Here is a 12,229-nt window from a genome sequence, read left to right as displayed (position 1 = left end):
ATTCTCAAACTTTGACATCAGAACATCATAGTTCATTAAAGTAGCCCTTTCCATTAATTCCAGAAACTGGACTCCAGTTAACCAGTAACTTCTGTATCAGTGACATAATTTCCTGCACAATTTTTACTTTGTAATGGTTAACTTCTCTCTTAGTTGTTCGCAGCAGGGGGTAGTTTGCTTGCTTTCCTTTTCTTTTTTTTTTTTTTTTGAGATGGAATTTCGCTCTTGTTGCCCAGGCTGGAGTGCAATGGTGTGATCTCGGCTCACTACAACCTCTGCCTCCCTGGTTCAAGCAATTCTCCTGCCTCAGCCTCCTGAGTAGCTGGGATTATAGGCATATGCCACCACACCCGGGTAATTTTGTATTTTTAGTAGAGACAGGGTTTCTCTGTGTTGGTCAGGCTGGTCTTGAACTCCTGACCTCCGGTGATCCCCCTGCCTCGGCCTCCCAAAGTGCTGGGATTACAGGTGTGACCCACCACGCCTGGCCTAGGGCGTAGTTTTCTTTCATGAGTCTGCTATTTATTATAGTTCATGGTGACTTAAGACATTTTACCCTATAATAAAACAAAAACCTCTGAGTACTAAGAGATACTACTGTTTGACTTCAGTAACTGTCTGTGAACTAAAAAAAATCCATGAAAGTTACTGACTAAAAAACTGATAGTTCAAACTGGACTATACCAGCAGCAGCCTTTTGATGAGATGGAGTCAGATACTTGGCCATCTAAACATAATTGTTGGTATTAAAGGATAGTGAGAGTCTTTTGTAGTTAAAAAAAGAAACGAACATTTTGTTCTGAGGTTGTGTAAAATTAAGGTCAGTGGAGAAATTTAGCCTGTCAGTGTGTGAAAATATGAAAGAAGCCCCTGTAAAATTTGAAATGGGGTGAATCCAATTTCATTTCATTGTTCTATTGCTCAAACCTTAAATTACAGAAGGATTAGCACAGTTTAGCAAGAGTAACAACAAAAAAAACCAGCAACCTCAGATGTACACTACTTAAATTTTCGCTTTAATGAAATCTGATAATAATTTGTATGGGCAGCAAGCCAAATAATAGACTTGAATTCTTTAGGGGGAAAAAAAGGCATTGACTGCCTAATATATTTGGCTTTATTGATTTTTTTAAACATTGCTTCTGACTAATGTACATGGGATATTTGTACCTGTTTACTTAATGATTATGCATATAAATAATTGAGAGCTGAGAAACAGAAAAACAAAACTTACTTTGATGCAGTAACTAGCACTTGATATCATTCCTGCGGTATTTGCCAGAGTTTGTAGAGTCAAGTAGAAGAAAATGAGAAACAATTTTATTAACTCCTAATCTAAGAGGGTCTTGCTCCCATTGAGAGCAACAAAAATAATTTAATTGTAAGTGAAGGACATGGAGAATTGTCTGGAGTATTGAAAGGATTTTGAGCTTAGGTTGCCCAGTTTCGTGAATTTTTTTCTTCCCATGGCTGGACTGTGAAATCACTATGGAGGAGAAATTGCTTTATTTAAATAGTCCTTCCCTCCCTCCCTCCCCTCTTCCTCCCTTCCCTTCCCCTCCCTCCCTTCCCTTCCCCTCCCTCCCTCCCTCCCTTCCTTCCTTCCTTCCTACCTTCCTTCCTTCTTTCCCCTTCCTTCCTTCCTTCTTTCCTTCCTTCCGTCCTTCTCTTTCCTTCCTTCCTTCCTCCCTTCCTTCCTTCTTTCTCCTTCCTTCCTTCCTTCTTTCTCCTTCCTTCCTTCCTTCCTTCCTTCCTTCCTTCCTTCCTTCCTTCCTTCCTTTCTTTCTTTCTTTCTTTCTTTCTTTCTTTCTTTCTTTCTTTCTTTCTTTCTTTCTTTCTTTNCTTCCTTCCTTCCTTCCTTCCTTCCTTCCTTCCTTCCTTCCTTCCTTTTCCAGTAGTGATGAGATCTTATTGTGTTGCCCAGGCTGCTCTCTAACTCCTGGGCTGAAGTGTTCCTCCTGCCTCGGCCTCCCAAAGTGCTAGAATTACAGGCATGAGCCATGGCACCCAGCTTTTACATATCTTTTCTGTGTAAAGACTCTAAGAATCTGTGTAAAGAATCACAACAAACTCCTGGTGAGAAAGTAAATTGTGCCACAATTAGAATTACTCAAAGAAAAGTTTCAATAGTGCGTCTACTTCTGCTTTTCTGCAGCCAGGCCAACTTAGCAGCATCTTAAGCCTCCCATTGAGGCAGAAACCATTTAAAAAGCCAATCTCTCTCTCTCTCTCCGCTCCCCCCGCCATCCTCTCTCTTTTTAAAGATCCTACATACAAAGGAGATCTTACAGTATTGATCTCACTGTGTCTGGCTTTTCCAGTTACCAGATGAGTGAGTCCTGGGGATCTAACATACATTGTGGTGACTATGGTTAATAATACTATCTGGCATACTACTTGAACTTTGGTAAGACAATAGATCTTAAATGTTCTCACCACACATACAAATGTTAATTATGTGAGATGAGAGATGTGCTAATTAACTTGATTGTGCTTATTTCATAATGTATATGTATATTATATCATGTTGTATACCTTAAATGCATACATTTTTTAACGTGTTTTTCTATTTTTTTTTTTTTTTTTTTTTGAGACAGAGCTTCAGTCTGTCACCCAGGCTGCAGTGCAGTGGTGTGATCACGGTTCGCTGCAGCCTCAACCTTGGACTCAAGTGATCCTCCCACCTCAGTCTCCCAAGTAGCTTGGGACTACAGGCACGCACCACCACACCTGGTTAATTTTTTAATTTTTGTAGAGATGGGGTCCCACTGTGTTGTCCAAGCTGGTCTTGAATTCCTGGGCTCAAGCCCCAGGCCTCCCAAAGTTCTGGGATTACAGGTGTGAGCTACTGCACCCGGACTACAATTTTTGTCAATTATATCTCAATAAAGCAATAAAGCAAAAATAAGCCAAAGCCCATCTCTTTGGCTTGGTCCTCACTGCTTATAATTGATCAGTTCTCTTGGGGATTCTGATTTTCTGTAACTATAGTGTATTACTTTACTCTTCAGCTTCCAGAAACTAGCATGTATAAGAACAAATCTATGATAAAAATTATATATATTACCAACAGGTATACGGAAACATATCAAAGGGTGAATGAGTTGATGATCACTGTAGTGCCAACTCCTGCCACATTCTTCTCTGGTAGGTAGCTCACACAACAGAACTCTCGCGTAAAGTCTCCTTCCTTGTGACTTTGATGGTTAGGCATTTCTTCATTCACCACTGGCTTTCAACTCATCTTCAGTCCACTTTAAGACCTATGGGTCTATCCACTTTCAAAGAAAGGGAGTAAATGGGCATAACTAATATATGTAAACCAGGCACTTTTTAGAACAAATGATACACAAAATAAAGGGGGGCGGTGATTGGTTAGAAATGGCACTTCTGGCATTACAAATAATGGATATTATAGGCTAATTTGTGTCTCCCCACAACATTCATATGTTGACATCCTAACCTTGATTGGCTTTTATTATTATTATACTTTAAGTTCTAAGGTACATGTGCACAACTTGCAGGTTTGTTACATAGGTATACATGTGCCATGTTGGTGTGCTGCACCCATCAACTCTTCATTTACATTAGGTATTTCTCCTAATACTATCCCTCCCCCAGCCCCCACCCCCCAGCAGACCCTGGTGTGTGATGTTCCCTTCCCTGTGTCCATGTGTTCTTGTTGTTCAACTCCTATGTATGAGTGAGAACATGCGGTGTTTGGTTTTTTGTCCTTGTGATATTTTGCTGAGAATGATGGTTTCCAGCTTCATCCATGTCCCTGCAAAGGACATGAACTCATCCTTTTTTATGGCTGCATAGTATTCCATGGTGTATATGTGCCATGTTTTCTTAATCCAGTCTGTCATTGATGGACATTTGGGTTGGTTCCAAGTCTTTGCTATTGTGAATAGTGCCCCAATAAACACACGTGTGCATGTGACTTTATAGTAACATGATTTATAATCCTTTGGGTATATACCCAGTAATGGGATCACCAGATCAAACGGTATTTCTAGTTCTAGATCCTTGAGGAATCACCACACCATCTTCCACAATGGTTGAACTAGTTTACACTCCCACCAACAGTGTAAAAGCGTTCCTATTTCTCCACATCCTCTCCAGCATCTCTTGTTCCTGACTTTTTAATGATTGCCATTCTAACTGGCGTAAGATGGTATCTCACTGTGGTTTTGATTTGCATTTTGTGATGACCAGTGATGATGAGCATTTTTTCATGTGTCTGTTGGCTGCATAAATGTCTTTTTTTGAGAAGTGTCTGTTCATATCCTTTGCCCACTCTTTGATGGGGTTCTTTTTTTTCTTGTAAATTTGTTTAAGTTCTTTGTAGATTCTGGATATTAACCTTTTGTCAGATGGGTAGATTGCAAAAATTTTCTCCCATTCTGTAGGCTGCCTGTTTACTCTGATGATAACTTCTTTTGCTGTGCAGAAGCTCTTCAGTTTAGATTTCTATTTTGGCTTTTGTTGCCATTGCTTTTGGTGTTTTAGTCATGAAGTCTTTGTCCATGCCTATGTTCTGAATGGTATTACCTAGGTTTTCTTCTAGGGTTTTTATGGTTTTAGGTCTTACATTTAAGTCTCTAATCCATCTTGAGTTAATTTTTGTGTAATGTGTAAGGAAGGGATCCAGTTACAGCTTTCTACATATGGCTAGATTGGCTTATTATTATTATTTTTCCAAATGATACAGCGTCTCCTTTGTTGTCCAGGCTGGAGTGCAGTGGCACACTCATAGCTTACTGTAGCCTTGAACTCCTGGGCTCAAGCAATCCTCCCACCCCAGCCTCAGGTAGCTGAGACTACAGGAATGTACCACTGTGCCCTGCAGCAAGGTTGGTTTTTAAAATGATTTCTACCTCAGTGGGAGGAATTAGAAGCTGCTAGACTGACTTTATATGCCTGCAGGACAGCTGAAAGTAGATGTAATGTTGAAACTTTTCTTTGAGTAATTCCACTTGTGGGTCTTGGGTTGAGTTCCCCAGAAGCAGCTCCTGAGGCAAGGATTTGTACACAGTGATTTATTCTGCAAGTGTTTCCTGAGTAATTGGTAAGACGTCAGGTAAGACAACATCCCACTGAGTGCAGCTTCAACTTTATTCCACATGGGAGCTCTGAAGTATATATCATGCCTCTGAATTAATCTGACTTAAAGCAAGGGTGCTGGGCTTTCATACTCTCACAATGATCAGTCCCAGCAGAAGGGAGAGAGGTAGGAGTGGGGTGGTGGTAGGGAGAGTGGTGGGGAGGGAGAGAAATCATCAGGCACTCTGTCCTCTGCAAGTTCGGATGATGCTGCTCCAGTCGTCTAAAGACAGTATGCAAAGAGCCACAGGCATGGCACACAGAAGTCAGAGGGGAGACACACACAAGCACCAAAGGGAAGCCAGTGGATCTGGACAGAGCACCCACCATGTCTCAGGTGGTGAGGCATTGACTAAACTCCAGGCAGTGTCGTTTTTCTTCCTGCTCTGTTGTATTTTACTGGATCTGGTCAATTTCTGTATACATAATAGTTAGAATTTACCATATTATTTGGACAAGAAGGAAGAAAGATTTACCTTAAAAAATAAGAGAGAGCACTTTTTGGTGCATACAATGGGCTGAGCACTTCTCTAAGCACTACACTTTTTTTTGAGATGGAGTTTTGCTCTTTGTAGCCAGGCCGGAGTGCTGTGGCATGATCTTGGCTCACTGCAACCTCTGCCTCCCAGGTTCAAGGAGTTCTCCTGTCTCATCCCCCTGAGTAGCTGGGATTACAGGCACGCACCACCACACCCTGCTAATTTTTTGTATTTGTAGTACAGACGGGGTTTCACCATGTTGGCCAGGCTGGTCTCGAACTCCTGACCTCAGATGATCTACCCCCGCCCCTCGGCCTCCCAAAGTGCTGGGATTACAGGTTTGAGTCATTGTGCCCGGCCTATGCTCTATACATTCTTTTAATCCTATATGCCACTTTTATAGATAAGGACACTAAGGCTTAGAAAAATTAAGTAACTTTTCTGTTGGTGATACAGCTTAGGTGATGAAGCCAAGATTCAAAATCACATTTTGAGTATCATGTAAAAATAAAACAACACAATCAATCTTTTTTGAAGTATAGTGACATTTTTGGTGAAGCAATTTAAAATCAATTTTGAGACCATCCTTATGAAATAGATAGAAATATTTACTTAGTTAAAAGGCTTAAATAGTTTGATGAATGGGTTGGAATGTGTATTTGTTTTGAAATATAATGAATCTCTAGTCAGCTTTTTTCTTTATTTCTCTCCTATAGTAAAAGTCTACCATTACTGATAAATATTGAGCAAGTCAGTTTCAGAGGTGAAACTGAAAAAAGGCCCGAAAAAAGAACTCCGGCATCTGGAATATATATATTTGGTCACATCTACGTGCTATCTGCCATAGGAAAAGAGCAGTCCCTTCAAGAGTAAAGTTTTGTTCCCAACGAACTGTGGCAGCTACATAGTCCATCTGACACATTTACTGACTGCAGTGAATTTGGCTGTGGTTGAAGACCTCAGGCAATTTTTTCTTCCTTGCTGTGAAATAATTGTCTAGAGACAGGAGAATCCTCCAGATGCTAGTTAAATACCTCCAGAAGGCCTGGGGCATTGATGAATCTCTCTAAGGATTTCTGTAGTTTACAAGTGGCTTTTGGTTGAAGAATCTCATTATTCAGATCCCTCAGAGTGGGATCTCCAAGCTGGCGTAACTGTAAAGTAGAGCTGTAAAGGAAACTGTAAAGTAGATATGTGGTTGCATCTCAGCATTTCTGAGTAAAAACTCTCTAATGCAGAGTGTTCTTTTATTTATTTAAAAAAATTGATATTTAAAATTGTTTCTTGTTTTTTTTTTTTCTAGCATTATTAGGATCTATTTTTTTTTTTTTTTTGCATATACCTGTCTCCCTTACTTTCATGTCTCAAACCCCTATATTTTCATACTGGATGTAAAATGGGTAAAAATTAATAAGCATAGCTTGCCAGGTTCTTGCTTCCATATGAAAAGTACATGTGCATCCCATAGACTTCTCCTTCCAAATTTCTCCGGTTATTTCTAGGATTTCCCAGGGAAGGAGCTCTTAAGCCTGTACTGCTTCTCCATTGTCCTCATTTTCCACTCTAGCACCCTTTGGTGCTATTTCCTGCTTCTGCCTCTACTGCTTGTGCAACCGAGTGCCAGCCCCTTAGGCACTATTACCGCTATGGGATGATGCTGTCTCCTGCCAGCACCACCGCCTTGGTTATGCTAGAGTCCTCAGGGGCCCGGGGAGCCCTGCCAAGACGACTCTGCTCCCGCACCAGAATGCCTCTCACCTCCCCATCCCTCTTCCGTGTTATATTTTACATACAGTACAAAAGAAGAGCTGTTTGTGTCCAGTGCTTCATATAATTTATATTGAATACATATTTCAGGTTTTACTTGTAGCCACATCCATTCTCCATGAGTTCAAGGAGACTGAAACTAACAAATGCGATTCTGGGCTTACATCACATTTAAGCCCGTCTCCCATGACCTAGGCTTTGTACCTGGGACCAACTTTACTTCTCTACTTTCGTTTACTTTAGGATCTATTCTTTTTTTTCCCCCAGGAGATGCCTTAGTTTCTCATAAAAATACATTTCTGATGGGTCCACCTAACAGTCTGTCAGGCATGTTTATATATCTGAATCCCGGTGGTAGATACAGCTGAGAGTCCAGCTAGGATGCCTCCCTCCTTCCTTCTCTCCCTCCCTTCCTTCTTCCTCTGTCTTACTCTCCCTTTTCATCTCCGTCCTTTTACACTCATACATAATAATAGTGTATTCATCAAGTACCACCTATATGCCAGGCACTGTTCTAATCACTTCAGATAGAATAGCAACAAAATAGACAACGTCCGACTGTCTTGAACGTTGTAGAGTGATGAGTGCTATGACCAGCACCTACGACAGAGAGCTGTGACAGAAAGTGACCAGGGGCTAATTTCTATGGAGTGGTGAGGGAAGGTCTTTCTCATGAGGTAAATGTCCAGCTGAGATCTGAATAACAAGAAGGGCCCAATTATATAAAAACCTGGCATTTGAGCCTTCTATGCAGAGATAATAATATTTATGACCATCTATATCTATATCTCTATATATCTCTATATATCTATATATATATCTATATATATATCTCTCTATCTATATGTATATCTCCATCTCCTAATCTACCACTGAAAGCTTTCCTTGCCCCTAAATGTGTAAGAAGAGGGGGTGGTTTTACACAGAACCACCCAGGTTTGGCTTGTTCCACTTACCCAGAGGTGACACTGGGGTCCATCCTGAGCAGCACCCCATATGAGTGACCCGGCCTCACAGGCTCTCAGCAACAGATCCCTCTCGGGACACAGCCGCATCCCCAAGCCACTGCGCACTCTAATGGGGCCTCTGGGCGTATGGTTTTCAGGGTTTTTCACCTCATTCCACAGAGAGGGGAGCTCCAGGGAAATCTCAGGGCAGGTGCAGAATCATAGCTGGGGAGAGGGTGGTGGGAAGCCTGCATTCTCTTTATTCACAGGGAAGTCTAGATTCCACAGAATTAAGCTCCAGCAGATGAAGAGCAGGGACTTCTCTTTACACCACAGAGCATTTCTGATAGAGTAGGAGGGTGAGACCTGGATTCCCCAGACAGCTAAGGAACTCAGGTGGCTCCAGCACCCCTGTGGGGCTAGGGTCTCCCTCTCACTCCTATGAGGGGACACTGGTCACCACAAGCTGGGGTGCCTCCCAGGCAGCCTCACTGAGTATTTTGGCTTTCACCATTCTCCCGATAGGGCTGAGCCATCTGAGTGTTGCTGTCCTTCACCCTGGGCTCCCCTCTGCAGCCACAGGCCTCCTCACTGTCCCTGAGCTGCCTCTCAGTCAGAGACCCGCTATTTGCCTGCTGGATATTCCCATGCTTATCCTTCCGTATTGTCTTTTCTCATCTTTCTCTCACTAGGACTCCTTTTATTTCCTCTTCATCTTATCACTGTCTCACATCCAGTCAACTCTTAAGGCCCAGCTCCAGACCCCACCTCCTCTTAGGGGCCCTTCCAATTTTTTTTTTTTTGAGATGGAGTCTTGCTGTGTTGCCCAGGCTGGAGTGCAGTGGCCTGATCTTGGTTCACTGCAACCTCCACCTCCCAGGTTCAAGCAGTTCTCATGCCTCAGCATCTCAAGTAGCTGGAATTACAGGTATGAGCCACCATGCCTGGCTAATATTTTTGTATTTTTGTTTTTAGTAGAGATGGGGTTTTACCATATTGGCCAGGCTGGTCTTGAACTCCTGACCTCAAGTGATTGATCGACCTGCTTCAGCCTCCCAAAGTGCTGGGATTACAGGCATGAGCCACCTCTCCTGGCTACCTTTCCAATTGTTGTTATTGCTCCCATTAATCTCTTCTTTGCTGGATACCAACAAGCATCTAGATTCCAACTTATGCACTCTTCTCCCCTTCTTCCTCTCCTTCCTTTTTTCCTCCCTCCCCCTTTCTTCCTTCTAAATGAGAATTAGCGTATTCATCTTCTTTTTGAAGAAAAAAATTTGTTACTAAATAATACGTAACAGGAATATTTGTAAATGTATGTGAACAGCATAAAGCATTAACAATAATACAAAGACCTACTGCTCCCCCCAGCTCAAGAATGAGAGACTACCATTTTCCTACAATATCCCAGTGTGTTCCCGCTAGGTCCCACCCCCTTTATTCCCCATTCTCCATCCCAGTGGGTCACTACTATTCGGAATGCATATCTATCACTGTCCCTTACTCACCACTTTGGATCCTTAAACAGTGACTCATTAAGTTCTGCGTGCATTTGAATTTTATACTAGTGGGATTACGGTATGTGAACTCTTCTGTGTCTTGCTTAATTGGCTCAACATTGTGTTTGTAAGAGTCTTCCATGTTGATGCATGCTGCTGAGTTCATTTTCACTGCTGCATGGTATTCCATTGCATGAGTGTATCATTATTTATTTATCCGTTCTATGGCGGTGCCACATCAGGACTGCCTTTTTCCATTACGTGAATGCTTCTACAAACATTATTGTAGATGTCTCCTGATGCACATGTGCAGGAGTTTCCCTAGGATATGCACAAAGTAGAAGAATTGTTGGGATTGAGGGTGCTCACATATTCAGCTTTATGGGACATGCCAAATAATTTCCAATGTGGTTGTCCCTATTTATAGTCTCATCAGTGGTGGATGAGAGTTCCTGTTTTTCTGCATTCTTGATGAACTTGGTTTGTTATTTTTTAATTTTTGTCAATCCTGTGGCAAATATTGGAGGCTACGGGTCGGAGTTAGCTCAAACGGTTACCTCCTTATGCCAGGCTTTCTATCTGTCCAAATATTGGAGGCTTTAGTTTGAACTTCTCTGATTTCTAATGAAGTGAACATCTTTTTATATGTTTATTGGTTATTTAGATTACTTCTTTTGTTAAGAGCCTATTCAAATGTTTTTTTCTTTCTTTTTTTTTTTTTTCAGATGAGGTCTCACTCTGTCACCCAGGCTGGAGTTCAGTGGCACTCTTGGTTCACCACAACCTCTGCCTCCCAGTCTTAAGTGAGCCTCCCACCTCAGCCTCCCAAGTAGCCTGGACTACAGACATGTGCCACCACACCTGGCTAATTTTTTTTTTGTATTTTTTTGTAGAGACAGGGTTTCACCTTGTTGCCCAGGCTGCTCTTGAACTCCTGAGCTCAAACGATCCACCTGCCTTGGCTTCCCAAAGTGCTGGGATTACAGGCATGAGCCACTGCATCCAGCCAAGTTCTATTTTTTTTTTTTTTTTTTTGAGACAGAGTGTCACACTGTTGCCCGGGCTGGAGTGCAATGGTGCGATCTCATCTCACTGCAACCTCCGCCTCCTGGGTTCACACGATTCTCCTGCCTCAGCCTCCCAAGTAGGTGGGATTGCAGGCATACACCACCACATCTGGCCAATTTTTTGTATTTTTAGTAGAGACAGGGTTTCACTATGTTGGCTAGACTGGTCTTGAACTCCTGACCTCAGGTGATCCACCTGCCTTGGCCTCCCAAAATGGTAGGATTACAGGCATGAGCCATCATGCCTGGCCCCAGCCTAGTTCTTTATATATATTCTCAGTAATAGTCCTTAATTGGTTGTACAGTTTGCTAATATCACCTCCCAGTTTGTAGGGTTTTTGTTTTCCTTCTCTATTTATGGCTTCCTTCTTTGAACAGAAGTTCCTAATTTTAATTAAATAAGAGGTATAAACCTTTTCCTTTATGTTTTGTGCTTTCTTGTGCATTATTTAAGAAAGTCTTTCAACCTTGAGGTCATGATGCCATATTGTCTTATATCACCTCCCAAAAGCTCTACAGATTTGCCTCCTGCATTTAGCTTTAATCCACCATGAATTGATTTTTGTGAGTCTTGTATGAGATCAAATTTCATTTTGTCCATACGAACAGCCAGTTGTCTCAGGATCATTTACTGTATAGTTCCCAGTAATGGATTGTTACCTCTGTCATAGATCAAATGTCCAAATGTAAGCCAAGCCTCTTAAAAGTTCTGTTTTGAGGTCTGTTTCTTTGCTTTCTATTCTGTTCTATTGGTCCAATTGTCTAGGCCTACAACAAAATTATGCTATTTTAAGTATTATGGTCTTATAATCAGTTCTTATATCTTGTGAGAAATGTCCTACCATTTTTTTTTTCTTCTTTTTAAGGATTTCTTGGCTATTGTTGGTCTTTGGCTCTCCCATCACAAAAAGGAGAAATGAAATTAAATCAGAATTTGAAAAGGGGGAGGTAACCGAAGATGCTGCAGGTATTCAAAAGAAAATAAGAGGATGTTATACACATTATACCAAATACTTTTAAAAACCAATGCAATTAGAACTTCTCCAAATATGTAATTTACTAATATGACTCAGGAAGTGATATTTTTTCAGAAGTTTATTTTCTGTTTGTTGCTTATAATGTATACAAGTGCAATAGATCGTTGTATTTATTTAATGTCCAGAAATGTTATAAACTGTTATTAATTCTAATAATTTGTCCATAGATTCTTTTGGATTTTCTATATATATATCCAGACTATTCGGGAACAGGGTGATTTTATTTCTTCTTTCCAACCCATATACATTTTATTTCTTGTCCTTTGCCTTATTGCAATGGCTGGAAACTACAGAAGAATCTTGAAGAGAAGTGGTCTAGCAGGCAAC

General features: G+C 41.3%; 1 protein-coding gene across 1 annotated transcript in view; it reads left to right on the top strand.

The window, feature by feature from the left end:
* Positions 1–242: 242 nt before the first annotated feature.
* DCDC2 (doublecortin domain containing 2) overlaps positions 243–12,229 on the top strand; it is a 217,505-nt gene continuing 205,518 nt past the window's right edge. The window contains exon 1 of the mRNA XM_025382793.1: positions 243–354. The gene's annotated coding sequence lies outside the window, so the exon portion shown is untranslated. The remainder of the gene's footprint in view (positions 355–12,229) is intronic.

This window comes from Theropithecus gelada, chromosome 4 (genome assembly GCF_003255815.1).
Source record: "Theropithecus gelada isolate Dixy chromosome 4, Tgel_1.0, whole genome shotgun sequence".
Lineage (NCBI taxonomy): Eukaryota > Metazoa > Chordata > Mammalia > Primates > Cercopithecidae > Theropithecus > Theropithecus gelada.
The sequence above is the reverse complement of the archived record's forward strand: the minus strand, read 5'-3'. Positions and strand labels throughout refer to the sequence as shown.